The 24,646-nt window shown below is 28.6% G+C and overlaps 1 long non-coding RNA gene across 1 annotated transcript; it reads left to right on the forward strand.

The window, feature by feature from the left end:
* Positions 1 to 7,745: 7,745 nt before the first annotated feature.
* LOC104647574 (uncharacterized) lies at positions 7,746 to 8,539 on the forward strand. The gene is made up of 2 exons (XR_741655.4): positions 7,746 to 7,946; positions 8,112 to 8,539. It is a non-coding gene; the product is annotated as an uncharacterized lncRNA (long non-coding RNA).
* Positions 8,540 to 24,646: the final 16,107 nt, after the last annotated feature.

Here is a 24,646-nt window from a genome sequence, read left to right on the forward strand (position 1 = left end):
GAGTTAATACGCCCTTTACTCTTTTTCCCTTACGAGGTTTGTCCCACTGGGTTTTCCTTGTAAGGTTTTTAATGAGGCAACCTAGATGCGTATTAATAGATATGTGTACTCTTTTCCTTTACTCGAGTTTTTCTTTTCTTAAAGTTTTTTTTAGGAAGATTTTTGACGTGGCACATCATCTATGAATTAAACATTCAGGGGAGTGTTATAAAGTATTTGTATTATAGTGAATGTCTATCATGTGGAGTCCTTTTTAGGATATGCTTAAAGAGTCCTACTTGGAGACCAAGTTAGATTTCTCCTATAAATAGACTGCCCTTCTTCATTGTAAATTCAATTCATCAAGAGAAATAACAAGTCTTCTGTTCTTTTCTCTCTAGTTTCTTCTTCTTATATTATAGTTTTATAACAAACTTCAAATTTTTATTTTAAAACTCCTACGCCCCTCCCCCCTCCCCCACGGCCAGCCCCCCACCCACCTCAAACCCCCCCAAAAATTAATTTTGTTTTTTAAAAATACAATAAAGTTCAAATTTTTATTTTTTCACTACTACCCCCTCCCCCTACCGCCTCGCACAACCCCCCCCCCCTCAACCACCCAAATAAAAATTGTTTTTAAAAAATATTTTCAATTTCATAAATTATTTTCTCTAGTAAAAAGAAAAGACGTCTCTCAAAAACATTTTTCATTCATAAATCAAACACTAAAAATCATTTCCGGAAAATAATTTCTACTTACCAACCAAACATGAGAAATAAGTCCAAAATCTACTTATTTTCAAGGAAAACATTTTTCTTCATACCAAACTCAACCTTAGTGTTAACTTGATTTTCTTTTTGTATTAGTATTAATTTAATTTTGATTTAATTTTTATTATAATTACCAACATATGTGGATTATAATTTTTTATGAAATCATTCAAAATTCTAACTTTAAAATTTGAGATAATATATTAAAAGATACAAACTATGAAAAAGTATAAGAAATATTTAAAAATTATATCAAAGTAAATATTTTTATGTATAAAATAAATTTTGGATTATATAATGTCAGGTTGATTTGGTCTCGGGTTGATTTTTTTTTAATTTAAATCAAACCAACCCAAATATAATCAACTTTTTTTTTTCATTACCAAACCAAGTCAAAACAATCACTAGTCAGATTTTTTCTCAATTGACTCGATTTGCGATTTGATTCGATTTTGTACGCCCTAAATTCGATAATCAACTGTAACAAATGCTAGTGTGAGAAAACATTTCCATGACCCTTTTGTTACCATTGAGTTTGTGAATTACTTTGTTAAGAATTCACAAGTTATATATATATATATATATATATGCTTCTTTATCTGAATGAGTCGGGTCTTTTCCCTTAGATGTCCCTTCTGCTTCTTTAAGGAGTTGCTTTGTTAGGGGTTATGGCCTCTATTTCGATTTTAAGAAGTCTAGATTTGACTTCTCTGATTTCTTCTTTAAGAAGATTGACTTCTGACCGAAGCTCATTTATAGATGGTTCTTCCTTCTTATTTTCAAATCTATTCATAATCTTTATCATACTGAAAGGAGTTATACTTGTAGTAACCTCTTTTTCTTTTCGATTACTAACTAGTTTTTGAAGTTTCAATAAATAACTTCTTCGAGCATCATCATCTTTGATATGCTCAATTGTTGCAAATAAGATTTCAGCTGAATATTAGAGATAACCCTTGTTGACTGATTGTCGCATAGGCAAAAAGCTCCTTCACAGTTGCACTCTGAGCTACTGTCATCTGTGTTTTGAGCTACATTAAGAAACTCTTCGTATTCAGTTTCACTATCAGAAGAGGATTCAGGTTCTGACTCTTCTTCGTCTAAGATAGAGGGAAACTGCTTCTTAGTTTCTTCATCTACTTCAAGAAGGTTGATCTTCTTCTTTTTTCTTTTGTTTTTGAGACAATCAAGGGACTTATGGCCTCCTTTGCCACAAGTCCAACACTTATCCTTTTGAGAAGTTTGTTTACTTCTTTTTTTAAAGTGTTTTTTCTTTCTAGAGGGATTTTTACGATCAGGCGATTTTCCAGATTGCTCTTTCTTAGAAACCTTTCTTGCAGAAGGTGGTTTAAGAATTGGAAATCCAAAGTCTTGACAGAAGCTGCCAAGCTCGGAAACTAAAAACTTTTGATCTTTCATAAGCTGTTCTTTTAGCTTAAGATCAGTGCAAAGCTCCATGGCTACAAACATAATTAAACTGATCAGATCACCATAAGAGATTTGTGAGTAAGGGATATTACCTTCAAATCGATCTCTTATTTTTTACCTTACTTTTTCGAAAAAGTGGGGAGGCAATCCACTAAGGAAGCGTTCTTTCCAATAGTCGTTGTTGCAATCTTCCCTTATCATCACTTTGGTTATAAACATATCTTTATATATATATAAGAAAAATTACTTAGTACCTATAGAGAATCAATAAATATTTGAATATCTCATGTTAATATCTGATATTAACATATCATGCTGTTTGCATAATACATGCATATCTTAGCATAAAAATGAAATTTCTACAAAAATCTTTGCATAGCATAAGAAAAAGAGGTTGGAAGCATAAAAGGGCTTTATTTCATATGGATAGAGCAATTTTCGAAATGGAACAAGTATATAGGCATACTGGTTATCAATATGATGCATTAATATTTTGTATACATGAAATGAAAATGTATAGAATACAAGAATATTTTGAGTATAAAAATGTTTTATCAATTTTAAAAAACTATATAGTTTTTACTGCTATATATATATATATATATATATATATATATATATATATATATATATATATATATATATATATATATATATAAATATATCTTTCAAGCTTTAAACTTATTTCCCAAAATCAGATTAAGCTTAAAATCTTTATTCAACTACATCTCTATCAGTCTTACACAAAATCAAATTTTTTATTTTTCGACCGTCAAATTCGCAATATTGCATGATTTTTGGAAAAAAATCGTGTTGTGTAGATTATCAAACAGGTTTATTTCTTAAAGTTTTTAATTTTTTCCCTGATTCTTTTGTCAAATTATTTAATTTTTATATGTTGTTTCTTGATTTTATATTTGTTTATGTTAAATTCTTTAATATTTATTTGTCTATAAATTTTTAGGATCTGGATTGTTGAATACAATGTATAAACCAAATACCCTAAGGAGATTCCCAAGAGGTACAAACTATACCAGTAACTTCATGGTTGAAATACCATCTTTTGATCTATGTATAACTCAAATTCAATTGCAAATCTCATGCTATACAGTTGCGATGGAATTAGAGAAGAAGTCGAATGATGAACTAGTAAGGTCTAGTCCTTCTAAAAGGAAAGTAATGTCAACGGTGAAAGCAATCGGAAAAAAATAATACAAGAGGAGGAAAGTAAAAAATTATGTCCCGAACATGATTGGAGAACCGGTTGTTAATGAAGAACAAGACGAAGTGAGTGAAGAATCACATAGTTCATCAATTTCTTCTTCTTCTTCTTCTTCTCTTCTTGGTGTGTGAAACCAAGAGATGATTTTGACTTGTCACAAAAATCCAGTAGTAGAGATCTTGTAACACTTATGTCTGCATGTTGTATAAAATATATTTAACTATATATATCATAATATATTAACTGTTATTTTTAACGTTAGTATGCTTAAATGAATATTTGTTTTTTATTAAATGTGTATGATTTTTGTATAAATTTCGATTGCAATATGCAAAAATATATGAACATTGTATGAAAAATGTATAAATATTGTATAAATTATGAATGTCATATTGAACTTTGATATATGTAACAGAAACAAATGATATATATATATATATATATATATATATATATATATATATATATATATATATATATATATATATGAATATTATATGAATACTATATGAATATTTTATGAATGGCGGTAAAGTTCAATGTTTATATATAATGTATAAACATTGTATGAATTATGAATCTCATATTGAACTTGGATATATGTAACAGAAATAAATGGTATATATATGAACATTGTATGAATACTATATGAACATTTTATGAATGACAATATAATTCAATGTATATTTATAATGTATAAACATTGTATGAATTATGAATGTCATATTGAACTTTGACACATGTAACAGAAACAAATGATATATATGACTTTTTTTATGAAATCAAACTTTATAAATGTCAATGATAACAACTCCACTCAATAAAATAAAATGTGTTTTTAACATTCAAAACAACACAATAACAAATGTAACATTATGAATCATTGTTATTGCACATGATAATTTGAACATGTCTTTTTATTGTGTCCAACTTGACGGCATCTACTGCAAGTCATTTTTGTCATTTTGAATTTTACGTCAGCAAACCCCTTCTATCTTTCAAGTTTTGGTATACCCGCTGTACGAAATTAATACAAAACATATATTCTAAATTCATTAGAAACATATACTGTAATTTTGAAAAAAATGGACTTTCATACACAAATGATACACGTTTCGTATAAACTATTAAAAAAAATTCAGACTTCAACGTTAAACAAATTTATAACCAGTTCATATAATTCATACACACTTCATACACAGTTAATATATCATTCACTATTCTATACAATACTCAAATTAAACAAACACAATACATTTTCAATACAAAATTAATATAAAAACATATATTATAATTTAAATAGAAACATATATTGTACGCCAAAATTTATCAGGTTACTAAATAAAAAGAAGAGAAATATGCAGCTATGAAAATATTCTTGAATTTTATGAAAAAATGACTTATACGTTGAAAGCAATCTGAAAATAATCGTGAAATTTTGGAAAGAAGACTACTTGTAACGTTGATCCAAATATGTTTGAAAATGACAATCTGAAAGTATTCTTGAAATTTTAAAATATTTGTTATTATCTGGTTGAGTTTTTTAAGGAATTAATTCAAAAAAATAATATTATTTTAATTAACTAGAGATATTTAAGGCAATGATGATAATTTGAAAATGTTTAATATCCCTAAAAATGTGCTAATCATATATTTAACTTTAATTAAACTCCCTAAAAAGTGTAACTATTCATATTAAAAATGTGATACCTGCATGCAGCAATTAATAAGAAACAAAAGTAATGCTTATAATTTATCTACCCTTAATTGAACTCAATAAAAAGTTAAACTTTTCAAATTTTCAGACGTGCAACATTGAATAAATGCAGTAATTATGACTGACAAAAGTCATTTAATTTATATTGTCATAAATTTTTAATCATTAAAATTAATTACTCATTATCAATTTATCTACTTAATTTTTTAATTAATTTTTAATAACAACTCTTTTTAATAAATTATAGTTAACAATATAATTACTAATAAAATGTTATAGAGTGAAACATTAAATGCTACAAAATAAAATTAAAACTCTAATATCATAACTTGATAATAATACTACATATAATGCTATATACAAAATTTACTCTATATTTAATTTTGTAAGATAAATATAAGGCCTGCTAAAAAGTTATTTGAGATTAAAAAATTCCTCTTTCCCACTTTCCATTAGATGAGTATCTTTTTCTTCTTTCTTATTTCGTCTTTAGAAATTAGGATGAAGAAGAAAGAAAAAATAGTAAACTTAATTTTGCAAACTTGAATTCTTTCATTTAGATCACTCTCCTAGCCATTATTTACTCATTTAATTGTTTTAGTGAGTAATTTGACCGGTATCAATTTATTCACTAAAATAAATATGCTTAATATATGATAATTAAAATAAAAAGTTAAAAATAATACTTTGGGTGGGAGTGCATCATTTGTGTTACTCTCTGCGTTTAAAAAAAATGACCTAATTTAATTTAGAATGAAGCTTAAAAAAAGAAAGAAAACGTATTATGTTAAATGTACAAAAATATTGTTTAATCTTATAATTTTAAATATGTCATGTGAAAAGCTAAAATTAAAGTATTGAAAAAAAATATATCATTTCTTTCAAATATTCTTTTAAAGAGAATAAAAAAAAATAAGGTCATTTTTTTAAAAACAAATGGAGTAGTAAATTTGAAAACAAGAGTCACATTGGTTGTCTCAACTAAAGTAGTCCCTTCTCAATCACCGCTAAGTGCTTTGGAGGGTAGTGGATTAACGAGTATGCCTCTCTATATTCAGAAAACGACTACTCCTCTCACTTGCATGTGTTATAAAGTTGCTTTTGAGTTCTGTTTATTTAATTTTATAAAGATTCAAGAATGTCTTTATCGTATTAAAAATTGTTCAAAGTGTCATTTTTAGCTATTAAATTAATTTTGTCCTTTTCCTATTTGTTGGGCTAAACATATTTTTGACGTATTAAACATGGTTTATAAATATTTTTCTACTCATTGGATAAAAAATATCACTAACGCATAGAAAATGTAGTTTAAATTTGTCCTCCTTCTATCTACTAGATAAAAATTCCTTTGTCATTAGAAATGGCTCAAAAATATTTCTTACTTCTTATTATATATGTCAACTTTAACAATTACTTAGTTTTCTTTTGATTTTCATATTATTCTTGGAAAATAATTACTTGTTTGTCTTATGTCATAATAGAAGCATTTGTTTCAAATAACATATATGAACTATCATGTAAATTAATTCGAATGTATGTTGTATAAAAGCATTGTCTTAATTGATAGAAGGAAGTTCAATTTTTTTTGGCAGAAAGGATATATTATATATAAGTTAAAACAGTACACGATTACTATTATAGCTAGTGATTACAGATAAGTTCTCGTAACTAGCTAACTTACTACAGGATGACCTAAATATTTGCTTAGTAGTTAGAACTCCTTCTTGATCTGCTTTGAGAAGTTCCATTGCAGCTTCAGGCGGAGTATGTAGAATATATGATTGAGGGGTCATTGTTAGCTGAGAATATATCTTGCACACAACCAATATTATTGATATTAATACCCATATCCAACCAGAATTTCTTGGCTATATAACAATCGTTGAAAATGTGACTAATGGTTTAATTTCCAATGTGACAAACTTGACAAACCAAGTTTGGCACGATATTGATGTAGTGTAGGTATGTTATGATTGGCAGCCGTCCGTGCGCACAGAGCCAAAGGAAAAAATTTAGTTTTTGAGATGTTCTCAAGTGCCATATCCAAGGAAAGGAAAGGATCTAGAAGATTGAGAAGCTAGAAGATGTCTTACCGATAGGGCAGAAAAGATACCGCTGGTGGTATTAATCCAATAAGGGATGTCGAAGTCTCTAATTTCGTCAGTGAGGCTAATTTTTGAGGCCTTAGAAAGGAAATCAGGAGGTAGTTCAAAAGAGAGTATGATAGAATCCATAATTCTACTACAAGAATAATCAATGTTTTGATGATAGACAAGAAAGTGCAAATAATAAGTAGCAGCAAAAGAAGCCCAGATCGAGTAAAATGGGTCAGCCAAGTAATCAAGAAAATAGAGTTATTTGTCAAAGCCAAAAATAATATATTAAAGGTATAAGTTGACACAAACAAGGAAAACCTTAAATATATTATTAAGGAAGGAAGTTGTATATAATAAGGATTGTACCTTAAAAGGGAATCCTTGTTCAACAATAACTTCCTTACCTTATCTGATAAGGATTGAAGGCAAAAGAAACTCTATAAGAAGAGGACGACGCTGATGAAGAATCTCACGACTTCACAGAGAGAGAAAAGAGAGATTTATTTATCGAATAGAAGTCTTCAAGATCGATAGGTTTGCTAAGTTTAAAACGTTCTTGAGTGAGAAGGTTTTCAACGTGTAAAACTATCTTCTTGTTTTGTTCTTGATTGTAAGTTACAATTTATTGTACAAAGGGTGGGTTTGGCTCTTTGTAGGGTTGAGTTTCAGTGAGGGTTGTAACAAAAGGTGGGTTTGGCCTTTTGAAGAGATCGATTGTAGTCAATCGAGAGAGGTAGTAGAGATAAAGGCTTTTTGATTATTGAGTTGTAATCACAAAATCATATAGTTGAATTAATAAAATGAGGTTTTTCCTTCCTTAAGTGAGGAAGGTTTTTAATTTAATAAGTGTTTGTGTCTTTTTTTAAAAGCAACTTACAAGAACCTGGTTTTTGTTCAGGGGTAAGGTTTCTTCAAGAGTTTCGACCAATCCCAAGCGGAGCCCGTCCAAAAATTAGAGAGCTTGAGGTGATATTCTCCTTTCATAAGAGGACCATGAAGCAGATTTCTAAGGGGAGGAGTATCGGAAATCCAACGATGATGCCATATATTGATGGATAGGCCAGACTTAGGGGACCAACCAATTCGCTTCCCTGAAGAATATAATGTTCTTCCAAATGAAAGGTTGGAAATTGGCGTAGGCTCTGTCTTTGTATTTTTGGGTAAGGGTTGTTGCCCACTGAGACTTGCTGGTAGTGAGAATTCTCCGTGCAAGGCTTGTAAGAAGGATTTTGTTCTTAGTTTCATCGCTTTGCAGTCCTAGACAACCATTTTCTTTTGCAGATGTGATATTATCCCACGCAACATAATGAAGCTTTCGTTTATGGATAGAGGACCACAAAATAAAATCTCTCTGTATTTTATCTATAGTGAGTCAGATCTTCTTTCGAAGTAAAAATTATTTCATGGTATAAGCCGAGATGGCATTGAGGGTAGTCTTAGCTAGTCTAACGCGACCAACTATCGTCATGAATTGAGTTTTCCAGTTGGAGAGCTTTTTCTTCATGTTATCAATAATGTATTGAAAATCCTTGGGTGTAGGCTTTTGAGAAAGAATAGGGAAGCCAAGGTTTCCCAAATTGAGAAGGAGTTATACTCAACATGTTTTTGCAAGATCTTGCGCATTGTCTTTGCAGTGAAGAGAGTAAATGGCCTTAGATATGACTAGAAAAAAGGCATAAGTCATTCAAGCATCTAGAAATAGTTTGTAAGGATTTGGAGGTTCCTTTTGTAATCAAAGTTACTTCATCTGCAAAAAATAAATGAAAAAAAAAAGAGGTCCATGAGTTGAGAGTTGGATCGGATCCCACCGGGGAAGATCCACCTGGTAGTGGATATAGGCGGAAAGAAGTTTCATACACATTATGAAGATGTATGGGAACATAGGGCCCCTTGCCTTATTCCCCTAGAGGGAGAGAAGTAAGGGGTTTGATTACCGTTAACTAAGACAGCAATGCTAGAAGTGGTCATACAACTCATAATGAGTTTGCAGATTTTTGGAGGAAACTTGAAGTAAAGTAAAGTACGGTGGAAGAAGGACCATTCGAGTCGATCAAAGGCCTTCTCAAGGTTAATTTTTAACATGACCATACCCTTTTTGCTTTCAGTATGTTGAAGCTTATTTAGGAGCTCTTGGACTAATATTGCGTTATCGCTTGCCCTCCAACCTTCAAGAAAACTAGTTTGACAAGGTCCAAAATTTTTTTTTTTTATATATAAAAAATATATTTCATTATATATGCCCATAAAAAGATATTTTTTAAAGAATAAATTTATCACTTAATATAGTTTATATAAAATCTCAATAGTTTAAAAGACTAAAATTATCTATTGAAAGACTAAAACTATTAGATAATAGAAAAAATATATAACTAAGATGCTAATAGAAGTAAAACAAATTTAAAGATTGATCAGTTTTCATTTATCCAAATTTGAAGGCTAAAATAAATTTTAAAAATATTTTGATAGTATAAATATATTATATTTATTAATAAGATTGAACGAAATGCGGGCATATTAAATACTAATATTTAATAGTTAAAAAACATATTGTGTTGGTAGGAGAGCAAATTTGAATAATTTCTAATAGGTTAAAGGCTATTTTTTATTCAACACGTGAAATAAAAGTATTTTTGAATTATTTCTATACGCTAAAGATATTTTTAACTCAATGGCTAAAAACAAGACATTTTAAAACTATTTTAATATGTTAAGTGTTATGAAACTATATGAAATTAGAAGAAGAAGAAAGTAGGGAGAAGAGAAAAGACTTTTTATTCATATTGAAGTATATTCAAGATTCATTGATCTTTCACAAATCTTTTTTACAATGAAGGAAAACCCTTTATTTATAGAGAAAACCTTACTTGGTCCCCCAGTAAGATTCCTAACCATATCCTACTAGGACTCCACATAATTAGACATTCACTATAATACAAATTGTTTATAATACTCCCCCTTGAATGTCGATAGATTATGTGCCTCGTTAAAACCTTACTAGATAAAACCCAGTGGGAAAAAAATCTAGTGAAGGAAAAAGAGTACACATATCTAATAATACGCATTATGGATGCCTCATTTAAAATCTTACAAGGAAAACCCAATGAGACAAAACCTTGTGAGGGAAAAAGAGTACATCGCGTATTAACTCCCCCTTATGAGAACATCAATTCAGAGACTAGAATCTTCGTTTTCCAAGCTTGTGCATCATCTTCTTGAAAGTTGCAGTTGATAGAGACTCGGTGAATAAATCAACAATAATGTTACTTGAACATACCTCTTGCATATTGATATCACCATTCTTGGGAGCTCATGAGTAGAAAAATCTTGACGAAATATGTTTTCTTCTATGTGCTTTTATGAATCTTTCCTTGAAGATCAAATATTTCTGCAAGTTCCTTACTTTAACTTCTTTAAGCAAATAATCTATTGCCTTTTGAAAACTCTTCAAGAGTTTCAATTCTAGTTATCAACTTGCCCAACAATATTTGTATATGCTTCATGCATTTTGAATCGATTTAATTCTTATAAAGATTATAAACAAGTTCTCCAAAAACTTGCACATACTTTAGATTTTGAATCCTTCATGACTTTTCATATTAATTTTGTCAAGTGATAACATTCAATATTAAATGTATGATATATTCTAGTGACTAGATTGCAAGTCATATAAGCTTTACGCTTACCAAGATGCATCATTTCACTTTTCACTTGATAATTATTTCTACACAAGCATGCTTTAATACATGTAGAATTCATATCCTCATAATCTTTTACAATATTGCGCGCTATTGTATCAAAGATATCGTTAACGATATACCTTTTGTATCGATTCACAATACGACAAAACTTATTGAGATCTCATCACTTCATTATTTTTAGCTAGCTATTCTCTCATGAGGTTTCATAAAGTGTTATGTCGTAGGCTCTCCAGAGCACATTATCTCCTTATTATGATCATTTTGATTCTTTGATCCTCCCCTTTTTTCAAGGATTATTTTATTTAGAATTAATTAGTTTATCATGCTTCATGTATGTCATAGACTTTATCCTTAAGGGACATTCAATAGGAGTATTTACAACTTTTGTGTTGCTTCTAATCTCCCCCTTATGTTAGGCAACCTAACATATATCTCAATCTTTTGGAGAATCTATCTTTGTGCATCATAATATATTCATTAAATATATATTGCACATCAAAATTATCAGATGAAAACTATTTGGTCACTGACCATAAACCAATTAACATAAAAATTGATCATAACTTATTGGTTTGATTCATACAATTATGTTTGTATGTCATATCTTATTTCATATCAACATATAAAACTTTATTTTCGTAAACAATGATTTTACTATTTGAGACATGTAGTGTCACATCATCTTGAGTATTTATCATTATTACCAAGATAAATTCTCTTGATTACACATTCTGAAATTGTGCTCTTAACTAAATTATTTTTGCACAAACAATTTTGTGAATGTCAAACTACATGTTGACAACAAACGCACATGTGATTATCTTGTAGATGCATCTTTTTATCATATCACATAATAGGTGAATGGGCCCATATTCACCTTTTATACTTTTCAGAATTTAGAGATTTAATCTCAACATTAGTTGACCCAATCAACTTGTAATGAGAACAAACAACAAAAGAATTCTTGAAGAATCTTCAAATTTTTCAATGTATGTCCATTACTCAGTATGCATATCTTTGGGATAACCAAATTATTAATGCCAACTAATAAAATTATTAGTACTCGTAAACTCTAAGTTTACTATGTCATGTGCCTTTTGCTTTAGTAAATTTCTGATTTACTATTATATGAGTAAGTTTCAATTTTATTATTTTAAGAGTAATTTTCAGATTTATCACCCTTTAGGTAAGTCATGATCCCATCATTGAAAGAACTAATCTGAAGAAAATTGTGCATGTAACATATTATTTGTGCCAACATTTTTGCAAACATCAAGTTGCGAGATAATAATAGGCACACATGAGATCATATACAAGAAACATTTATTAGGACCATTAAATGTCTAAACAATCCACTGGGTGGATGACTAGGTCCACAAATATTTGTATACGTTTCTAGAACACAGAGAATTCAATCTCAACTTTCGTTTATGATGGTCTCACAATTATCTTGCCTTGCTAACAATCATTACAAGAAAATTCACGTCTAGCATGGTGGCTTATCACCGCATTTGCTTTAAAGAATGGATCTGTATTTTTACCATTTATCAAAGGCTCTCATTCTTCATGAATGGAACACAATCATCTAAGTACATCAAATTTTAATAATTTAGTACCTCATTCCATATTCATGTGCATCATTTAATCAATTGTCTTCTTTTAGACATTTATGCACTGTTACATTCTCTTTGGAGAATGGTTCTGCTTCAACGAGATATATTTCATGACTAATTTTATCAAAAGACATTATTTCCCTTAGTCATCATTATATCATCAATATGGTGCATTGAGACTCAAACCCAACGTCTTATGCCATAAATCAATGAGGGACTTAAACCCAACATCTTTCATCACAAAGTATCAAGACTCCTGATATCTTACCCTCTTGGTGCGATTGGACGTAAATCCATCGTCTTATTCTTTTGGTGCGATAAAACTTAAATTTATCGTCTTACCCACAATGAGGCTCAACCTCAAGCCTTCAAAATAATTGTAATTTTACCACTTTTGATGACCATTAATACGATTGTACATTATAATTACACACAGAATTGAGATTATTGAATTCTTATAATCAACATTAGTAGTTAATAAATATAGCTTAATAGATCACATACCTCATATAAAGGTTGAAAACATACCTTTCACTAAATTGTACTTATTTAATTATTAAAATAAATTAAGAAATTCTCTTTCGAATCGATTAAAATTAAACGTATAGAAAGTCAACAAGACTCTTTAAATACTTATTTTAGATGGTATCTCCAGATCTGTTATATAAATAATTATAACATAAAGATAAATCATACCTTGAAGATATAAGAACCTTATTGTATAACTTATTCAAGATATCTTTTGCACTTTTTTCGTCTTCTTCATCATTCTTTAAGAATAGAATAATCGTGCTGATAACGTGTTATGAAACTATATGAAATTAGAAGAAGAAGAAAGTAGGGAGAAGAGAAAAGACTTCTTATTCATCTTGAAGTATATTCAGGATTCATTGATCTTTCATAAATCTTCTTTACAATGAAGGAAAACCCTTTATTTATAGGGAAAACCTTACTTGATCCCCAAGTAGGATTCCTAACCATATCCTACTAGGACTCCACATAATTAGACATTCACTATAATACAAATTGTTTATAACATTAAGGACATTTTTGAACCATTTCTAATAGGTTAAAGGATCATTTGGCTGGGAACTAATTATCCCATAATTAACTATCTTGGGATCAGTTATTCTGATCTTGGGATAATTTATTCCATCACTATGCTATAAATGGTGATATAAGTCATCCCAAACATGTCAATCCATCAAGACATCTAAATTTTATGCCATTACTATTTGTTGATCCAATAGGTGGAAAAAGTGTATTTTTGAACTATTTCTCTGAGTTAATAGCATTTTCAACCTAATAAGCGGAGGATGACAATTCTAAACTATTTATAATATATTAAGAACATTTTTAACCCAGTGAATAAAAAAGGACATTTTAAAATAGTTTCTAATACGTTAAAATGACATTTTAAAATAGTTTCTAATACGTTAAAATGACATTTTAAAACCTTTTCTGTTTTATAAATTATTAGAAAACTTAATTAGCTTGTTTGGTATAAGATTGTAGGAGAGAATTATCATGAATGTTTAACCAAACTACCTCGAATCTTTATATATTACGACGTACACGGGTGATCAATTTTTTAATAAAATCATCGGAATTCATTTTATTTCTCAAATGAAGTGTGTTTGATACAAAGGAAAATATTTTTTATTTTTTTAGTGGACAATCTTTTTTTCTTTCAAAAACAAACTCCTCGAAAAAGGGAAATTAAAATAATTTTTTTAATAATAATAGAGAGAAGGAAAAAAGTATAGATTTATAAGCTTTTACTGGTTATCTATTACACAATTTTACTACTCAAAACTTAACTAATTACCACCCTGAGTATCATGTCAGAAATTATAATTTTTTATATATTTTTTTGTATTATTTTTTTTTATCAAGTAATTTTTCTTTTGTTAACTATATTATACTCTAATTAATTAGAAATTTATTAGTTGAATTTTCTAATAATTTTATTTTCTTCATCACTAAATTTCACCTAGTTCTTTTTTCTAATAAAAAATCAATCATTTCAATTTTCATCTCACCGTAAAATCATGTTCGGTCACCTTCAGTATCGATTATATCACCCCCAATTCTTCTCCCACCCATTTCAATTCTTATCTCCCTTCAATATTAATTCTTTGTTTTTCACCATAAAATCACCTACAATTCTTCTTCCACCCATTTTAATTTTCATGTCACCGTAAAAATCATGTTCGACCATCCTCAATATCGATTATTTGTTCTTCACCACTACAAAAGGAACCTCAATTATCAACAAAAAAATTCGCCCGTAAATTGATTAATTTGGTTGGCAAATTGAGTTACCAACCAAATGCCAACATATATTAATCCGTTGCTAAAAAGCTCGTTCGTAAATATTAGCAACTTATTTTATTTTGTTGGTAAACTTACCAATCAAAAATTAGTTGGTAAACACCCAAAAATGTTGTTACAAAATTTTGAAATATGGCCCTGAAATTTTCGTTGGTAAATTTACCAACTAATTTTTTGTTAGTATATCGTAGTACCTTTATTAACAAATTGAAAATGAGTTAGTAAATTTTTTTTCTTCATTTTTCAATTCATACATTGGTAATTGGTTGGTAATTTTAGTAACAAAAAATTTGTGTTGGTAATTTGCCAATAAATTTTAGATACTTTTTTAATTTGTTTTTTGTTTTCCATTTGGTGTTCGATACCCACGTTGGAGCCCGACTAAATCTGGATTCACACCGAAAAGTCCCACATTGGGTGATAAAACACTCTCTAACAAAGATAATTATGTACCCATTAAGAGTAGACCTCTTGGCTAAAGATGCAGGAGTATTTACCACTACACTACAACCTTTATTTGTAATAAATTTAAAATACTTTAGTATGATTATTTATTTTCCAATAAATTTACTGATTGATTGTTAGTTTATTGGTAATATATCATTCAAGTTCTATGTTATCTTAGTAATTGATTGACAATATGTTCAAAATGTTATTAACGGAATAATTATTCAATAGTAAAATATTTATTAATTTATTGCATTTAAAAATCTAAGACAGAATATAAATCCAAAAATATTAATCAATTTTGTAAATCATATTTGAATGAAACAATAAAAAATCTATCATAACAAGTTAAATTAGTCTCAATATGACGCGTATCATTATATCAAAAAAAATAATTTGAGCACGTTTATAAAAAATATTGACCAAGTATAAATTTTGGCCAAAAGTTAAAACGCTTAACAACACAAACTAAAAATGGAAGTCTCAAAACTTGAAACAACCATTTTGTTAGATATAAAAATGACCTTTCGAAGCTAATCGAACTGACAAAATTTTCATTAGAGCACATTTACAAAAATTCTAAGCAAAATCAATTTTTTGCCAAAAGTTAAAAGTTAAATCACCTAACGGTACAAACTAAATATGAAAACCTCAAAATTCAAACGAGTCATCCTATAAAGCGAAAAATGACCATCCATAGCTAGCCGCGCTGATGAAATTCAAATTTGAGCTTGTTTCCTAAAAAAAATTTGACCTAATTCAAATTTTAGCCAAAAGTTAAAAGTTAAAACGCTTAACAACACAAACTGAAAATAAGTCTCAAATTCCGAACCAATATTCCTATAAGATCAAAACTGAACTTATATGGCTAACTGCGGTGATAAATTTCAATTCGAGCACGATTACCAAAAATATTTAGTAAACTGAAATTTTGGCCAAAACTTAAAAGCTAAAATGTCTAATGATATAAACTAAAAATGGAAGTTTCAAAATCCAAACCCTCTATCTTATTACATCAAAATTGATCCGCATCTAACTGTCTTTATCTGAATATGTTATCAAATATATTGACCAAAGTTAAGTTTTTGCTAAAATTTATATGTTAAACACCTAAGGGCACACCGTAAAAACGAAAGCCTCAAAACTCAAATTAAACCAACCATCCTACTAGATAAAAAATGACCTTTGGAGTTAATTACGCTAATGAAATTCTCATCTGAGCACGTTCACAAAATATTGACCAAAGTCAAATTTTGACCTAAACATAAAACTTAAAACACATAACGACACAAACAAAAATGAAAGCCTCAAAACATGAACCAACCTTTCTGTTAGATAAAAAATGACCTTTTGAAGCTAATGACACTGACGGAGTTCTAATCTGAGCACGTTTACCAAAAATATTCAATAAAGTCAAGTTTTGATTAAAAGTTAAAAGGCCTAATAACACAAATTAAATATGAAAGTCTCAACACTAGATGCTGATTTGTCATATAAATTAACTTCAATTGATAAGTTACCAACTATTAAAATATAAGTTAGTAACTAATAATTTACCAATAAGTTTTATCAGAGTTGGTAATAATTACTATTCAACTAAACATTCATATGTAATATTACCAACTAATAATTAATATGTTGGTAAGTTTTACCAATGGATTAGTGATCAGTTGATATATTACCAACTATTTTAATGATGTTAGTAATTACTAATTACAATCTTTATTCGTCGGTAAAATTTTCAACTAATTTGATATTGGTTGGCAAGTTTACCAACAAATTACATTTCGTTACTAATTTATCGACACATTTGTATTTGGTTGTTAAATTTAACAACACAATCTTGTCGTTGGTAAATGTTTGGTTAGTACTTCATTGATAATATGTTAATAAACTATATAAACAATTTTTTGTCATATTTACCAACTGATATATACTTCGTTGGTAATATTACCAACAAAAGGTGTGCGTTAGTAATATTTTTGTTGGTAATCCATTGATAGAAGATTGTTAAATTTGGCGTCATTTTTTCCCGACATATTTATCAACTAAAATACTTAGTTAGTAAGATTTATGTTGATAATCTGTTAGAATTTAGTTGTTAAATTTTAAAATATTGGTCAATTAGAAATATGTTGATCATTTTATTAGTAGAATACTAACTAACTTAAGTTATCAGTAAAATCTATTGACAAATAGAGGATTTTTTTAGTGCTCTTCCTCCTGCTCTTCCTTTTCTTTTTATCCACCCACCCATCCAATGCCCTCAACATCTACCCCTTACCATCCCACACCATCCCTCTTCAATCCTTAAGATTTTAACTAGATTATATACAAATGCTTTTGAGTTAGATACTTCTTTTGCTTACATACTAAACTTTAATCAGAAATAAATAATGTAACTTGTAATTTCTCAAAAAAAAAAAATATTTCTAGGAAAAATATTTTCTTCTCGAGCAGAACACAAAGTTTAGAGTAATAACATACATTTTCATGTGTCCCTCTACTAACACTTCCGTTCATTTCCTAGCATAGAAGTCCCATTCACCTTTGATGTTCTTTTTTTTTTTTTTTGGTAAATGTACTCTTAAAGAAATATATTTATTGTAAGGTACTTATATGTAATTATTTATCTTAAATAAAATAAAATAATCCATCAAATCACAATAAAGTTCAATTAATAAAACATCCATGCTAATTAGTTACTCAAATTATATCTTACTAATCATGATTACTTTTTAGTCTCATGATTAATTATAAATCTAAAACGTGACGCTAGCTAATTACTTATCCTAAAAATGAAACGTAAAGGAAAGAGATAGAGAACCAGCTGGAAGAGAATATTTAGAAACTTATTTGCTTTTAATTTAGCACTAGGCAAGGCATGGATTGTGATGCTTACCAAATCTAATTATTTAACAACAATGGTAATAAAATCAAACGTAAATGTCAAAAAAAAAAAAAATACGTATAAAGTATGTCTGAAGTGGAATTAGATTACTTGCTTAATGACCTCGGTAGGTCTTTTTTTGAAAAGTTTCGTGAATTTAATTTTATGCCTTCCCAATTGACCCCGAGCCTAAAATAATTAAGTTTTGAACTTTGAGTTAAAAGTCGAAATTTTTGGTAGGTTTTGAGTTTGAAAGGCTAAAATTATTAAGAAAAATGATTTTGATTGTCTTTTGAAGTTTCGAGTGTCAGAATGAAATTATATCAATTTCATCAATCGCGAAACGTGAAATCTACTTCCGAGTACTTTTTAAGGGTTTTAGGTCCTATTTTGTGAAGTTTGGGTGCTCAAATTTTGGAATTCCAAGAGTCCTGTTCGATTGGAGGATGATTATGCGATCTAATTGATTATAATTACCTTTTTAGCAATATATTTAAATATTTGCTAACGTAATAATACTCTACAAATTGACTATTATATATTATTTACAATACTATACAAATATTGGTTATATACTATACAATGAACATATACATAATGTATATACATTATATAACCATATATACGAGGAATATACATATTTTATACATGGTTATATTTTATATGTATGCTCTATTCATATATTAATTATTCACTAGGTTGTGTGAAATTGATAATTATTCTTCATCGCTTCTTGAATTTGTATTTTCTTTTGTTTTTTGGTTGTGGGAGATTATATTTTTTGGATTTGAGTTTTCCTTTTTTTTTCCTTGGTGTTGAAAATCCATTCTTCTACTTTGTATCGTTGAGCCACAATAATTTCTATAAGAGTTGAGGATCGAAAAAACATATTTTGAATATAGCTAATATAAGAGAAATAAAATAAACGAGTGACCAATCCTGTTAAACAAAAAAGTTAGCTAAGTAGCCATAAACTATTTTTTCCATATACGTAAAAGTTTATCCGCTAAATATTAAATTAATAAAAATGAAAATTAATCATATCACGATTTTTTAAAAATATCATAAGATTTTCAGAACTGTTGTTCTATTGCAAAAAAAAAAAAAAAAAAAAAGATAATGAAAAAAAAGTTGTTCAAAATTGGGCCTCTTGCCCAATATGGGAACCTTACAAACAACTTTCATTTGAACATAACATTGCTTTTCACATGTATCACTGTACATATTTGATATATACAAAATTCAAGTGATACATTTTTGCGTATCTCATGTATAAGTGATTTTATAATGGGAAAATTGTATATAATAGCAAACTAATAACTTAAAATAAATGGAGTAGCTAGGGTTTGATCCAATTGTGCTCCATAGCAAACGTTTGCAAAAAATTATCAGGCACCTTTCTCCCAAATATCTCGCTCGCCACTCTCCTCCAATCTCTCACTCGCTTCCTCACTTTTTATACAAACACAAGTGTATAAAAATTGTTTCTAATTGTATAAAGCAGAAAAAATTGTATAAATACATATATTTTTGTTCCCCTCTCTCCCCTTTTCCAGATCTCGCTCGCCACCCTCGCCTTTCTCACTTATACAAACAGAAGCGAAATGTATAAATTACGTTTCTGTTTGTATAAAGCGTGAGAATACACTTATAATTACACAATAAAGATACTTCCCTGCTCAGTTTTTTTTGTCTTTCTCTCTTTCTCATTTTATACAATTTTCAAAATGTATCTAATTTATCTCTTTCTCGTTTTATATAATTCGATTCAATTGTATATTACTTGACAAGTCTCTTTTGTTTTTCTCTCTTTCTCATTTTATACAAATTCAAATTGTATATAATCGTTCTATACACTTATAATAATACAATTCGTTTTTATACAGTTCTCTGCCCAAGTGTCTATCTTTTTTTTTGTTTTATAGACTTTGTTTTATACAATATGCTTTAACTGTATATGTATAGCGAATTATACAATTTATATGTTTGGTATGGAGCGCAATTATGCAACTTTGCTATACATATAAATATGAATTTTTTATTTGCTATATGTGAAAGTTGTCCTTTTATAATCACGTGTATCATTATGTATAAAGATAAATGTTAAAAAATATACTAAAATATCGTTTATTTTTTTCAAAGTTTTAAATCCAAATTATTGGGAATGTGAGAAATGTACCTCAATGTTGTTTGAACCAAGTATGGGTATACACAAACTCAGGTGCATTTGGGTCTTGAATTTTCGTCCACTTCTTTTTTTAAAAAAATTGTTGACCTATTTTTGAAATATATTTTTCAATCAGTTTTTAAAAGCCTAAACTCACCCCTTCTTCTTCAACATCTCTTAACTATTTTTCTTTCATTTCTTGATCACCTCTATTGCATATATCAATTTTTAATCCTCCTTTCTAGAGTGTTTCTAAAGCTCTTGTCGCTGCAACTTTAGTTATAGTTTTTCTGAAGAGTAACTTTCACATATAACAAGCATAAAAATCATATTTGTATGTTTTAGTTATACTTTATATCAAACATAAATATGAATATTTCGTTATATATATATACAAAAAAAATAGTTGTATAATTCGCTATACATATACAAAGAAACCAGTTGTATAATTCGCTATACATATACAAAAGAAAACAGTTGTATAGAAAAGATCAATTGTATAATTTGTGTATGTATAATAAGAGAAGAGAGAAAGACAAAAGAAAATTGGGCAAGAGAATATTTGTGTTGTATAATTACAAGTGTATAGGATGAAGATATATATATGTGCATGTGTATACATAATTTTCTCTCGCTTTATACAAACAAAAACACAATTTATACATTTAGTTTCTATTTGTATAAGCGACAGTGGCAAGCGAGATTTGGGAGAGGGGAGAGAGTTAAACGAAAATATATGTATATATACAATTTCTCTCGTTTTATACAAATACAAACACAAAAAAACTTTATACATTTGTGTTTGTATAAAAGCGAGAGGCGAGCCAGACTGCCACAAAACGAGAGTGGCAAGTAGATTCTACCAAAGAGAGAGACAAAATAGCAATAGTTTGCTATAGTGTACAATTAATCAAAGTATATTTATAGCATTTAATTTGAATTAATAGTTTGCTATTATATACAATTTTTCCTTTTTTTAATGGGTTATTGGAAATTACTTAGAGCTTGTTTGGATTGACTTAAAATGATATTTGTACATTATTTTTGAAAGTTTAGGGATATATTTATCCTTTATTCCATAAATTTTTTAGAGACAATTTACTTGTCCAAGATCAAACATTCCCTACTTTCGTTATTGTTACTTTGTTACTCTAACATAATATATAGAAAGAAAGAAAAAAATAGAAACAACAACAAAATAATATTTTTGAACCTTTTATAAATTCATTCTTCATTAATCAGATGTTCTGAAGGTCTTCTTAGATGTTTCATGAATGCAACTTTAATTTACAATTTTTTTTAAAATATGTATATATAATTGTTGCATATGAAAGTACAAGTAGATCAAAATGTTGGATTCTAGACTCATCTTAAAGAAATATTTTCAAACATTAAAAAATTAAAAATGATTCTAACCTAGATAACTCAAATGCTCGACAATGACTTGGGACATGAAGGACAACAACTTTATGTAAATAGACATATCTTTTGTAGTTTAAGATATTTCTTTTATTAAAAGTAGGTTTTGTTTCATATTCTTCGAATTAAGCAAGTCATAACTCATACAAACAATATTTAGATGAGCCAGCTCATAAGGCAAAAAGAAAAACATTAGAAGGACGAAAAATTTTGTCCTAGTGAGATCATATACATACCCAACAAAAAATAATCCATACAATTTTAAGGAAACAACAAAACAGCAATAGAAAACATACATTAAAGGGAGTAAATTATGACATATCTAATGATGATAACAAATTATTCTAACCAGAAAAGTTCCTACGTTTTGAAATAACATACCTAAAAAAATTGACTAGCACTTTCAATCCTTAAAGTACTCATAATATCAACTGATAAATTTAGTAAAGATAGATAACAAAAAAAATAATCAAAAACTATGAACATGGAAAGTTATTAACTCTTAGAGGATTTTCTAAAGAACACATAATCACATCCTTGTATGTAAAAGAATGACGTTGTTGATGAAGAAATTAGGGATTTGTAAGGGTTTTTCTTATTGTACCTTCAACAATTTCACTAAAGAAAACTTGATTGAATACTCAATTTACGTTGTTATTTAATATGTACTAATAAATACTTATAATAATAACTTTGCATAAACATGAACAACAAATTCTAAGGCATGTACTGAAAAATAGCAATTAATAATATAAGTATTAAGTAATGACCGAAGAAAATATACTAGGTTCTTCAAATATAGAATAAAACAGAATGAAAAAAATCGAGCTCATTGAATGCACAATATTTTTCCCTTGAGGAAAGTATTCCTCTTTAGTACCAGATGTTTAAAGGAATATAGCTTCTCAATATAAAACAATTCTATTCACTAGTATATTAATACAAAAGCAATGATGTCAAAGAGTCAGAGCTAAGTACATAAACATTTAATTGTCCAGATGAAGAAGAAGAAGTTCAAATTTTTTCATTATTTTAAAGTGGCAGGGAAGTCTTCTATATATTCTATAGACAATAAAGGGTATTGTGAAGAAATGATTATTGTGTCTAATCGAAAATGTTACAATTCTAACGAAAAGTAACAACCTTCGAAAAGTTCACAACATTTCATATAAGTCACAACTTTTTGAAAAGGTTAAAACTCTTTGGAAAATTTATAACCCTTCGAAAATGTCACAACCTTTCATAAAAGTCACAATTTTTCATAGAAGGTACAACTCTTTATAAAAATCACAACTTTTAATAAAAATCACAAATTTTCATGAAAAGAAAAGACTAATTTTAAAAATAAAAAAAATTAAAAGAAAATCCTGATTTGTAAAATAATGACAATACCACATGGAGCCCACAAACAATAATGACTCACATTACTTGTCTTGTCGCAAGCAATTGTGAATGCCATGTGGACACTATCGTACACTTGGCAAATAGTGGCCAAGTTACATCTTTTCAAATTACCACTATAATAGTAGTACATTTTCCAAATATAAAGTCATAAGAGGAAAGTTTGGCATATATCAATATTATACTATCTCTTTGTTTGTTCTTGTTCTTAATTTAGATTTATTATTAATTTGTTAGCTATTTATTTTATAACACGTTATCAGCATGAGACTCTGTCAACTTGAGCTAATTTAAATAAGTAAAAAAGGTAAAAATTCTATTTTTCTAAAAAATATCCAATATTTCTAAACTTGAATTTGGTTCCTTGGATATATTGAGGAAAGAATACTCATCATGGATACTAGATGTTGAAATCACTTGGATGCAATTGGTTTGGTAGAACAACCAAAGATAATAATCAAGCATCCAGTCAAGAACGTGCAAAATTTATGATCTTTCTCCGTTACCATCTTGACGAAGGGTTGAAAATGCAATATCTCACTATAAAAGACCCCCTTGTATTGTGGAAATTTTTTTTAAAAAAAAACACCTGAAGTTGGTCATTCTATCACAAACACGTCATGATTGGTTTAATATGAAATTATCTGACATTAAAAGTATAACTGAATATAATTCTTCCATGTATAGAATTATATTACAGTTAAATTTATGCGGAGAAGAGGTCATTTGAACATACTCCACTTTTTTTGCCTCGAGTATTCTCCTGCAGCAGCAGTATCTAGAAATGGATTTTAAAAAGTATTCTAAATTACTTTCACATCTTCTTATTGTTGAACGACATAATGACCTTTTGATAAAGATCATGAAAGTCGACCTGTTGGTTCTATGCCATTCACTGAAGTGAATCAGGTAAATTATCACCAACGAAAAAGAGATCGGTTCTCCTATCGTGGTCGTGGCTCTGGTCATGATCGTGATCATGGTTGTAAAATAAATTATAATCATGATGGTCGTCTTGCACCAACAAATAACCAACAGTATAAAAGAAAGGGTGAGATGCAAGAAGAAATACAAAAGAAAAATTCAAAAATTGTATGTCATCGATGTGGAGGAATAGGCACTGGTCGCGTGCTTGCCGATCATCTAAGCGTCTGGTTCAGCTTTGTCAGGCATTTTTGAAAAAGGGTGATGATAATTCAGAAGCAAACTTTATATCTGAAGATAATGTTGAGCCCATGCATAATATGAACAATAATGCAAAAGCAAATGTTGAGCATATGCATCTGGATGTGATTGATTTCTTTGTATTTCCTAATGGAAAAACGATCAGTGACGATCCCGAGATAATTTGGATAGTTTCTTTTTTTGTTTGTTTGTATTAGTTAGTATGTTTGTGTTTTTCTAATCATTGTATATATAATAGCCTTGTTTAATAGTATTATCTTACTTCGTTTATATTTGTTT

Source organism: Solanum lycopersicum, chromosome 1, assembly GCF_036512215.1.
Source record: "Solanum lycopersicum chromosome 1, SLM_r2.1".
In the NCBI taxonomy this organism is placed as follows: domain Eukaryota; kingdom Viridiplantae; phylum Streptophyta; class Magnoliopsida; order Solanales; family Solanaceae; genus Solanum; species Solanum lycopersicum.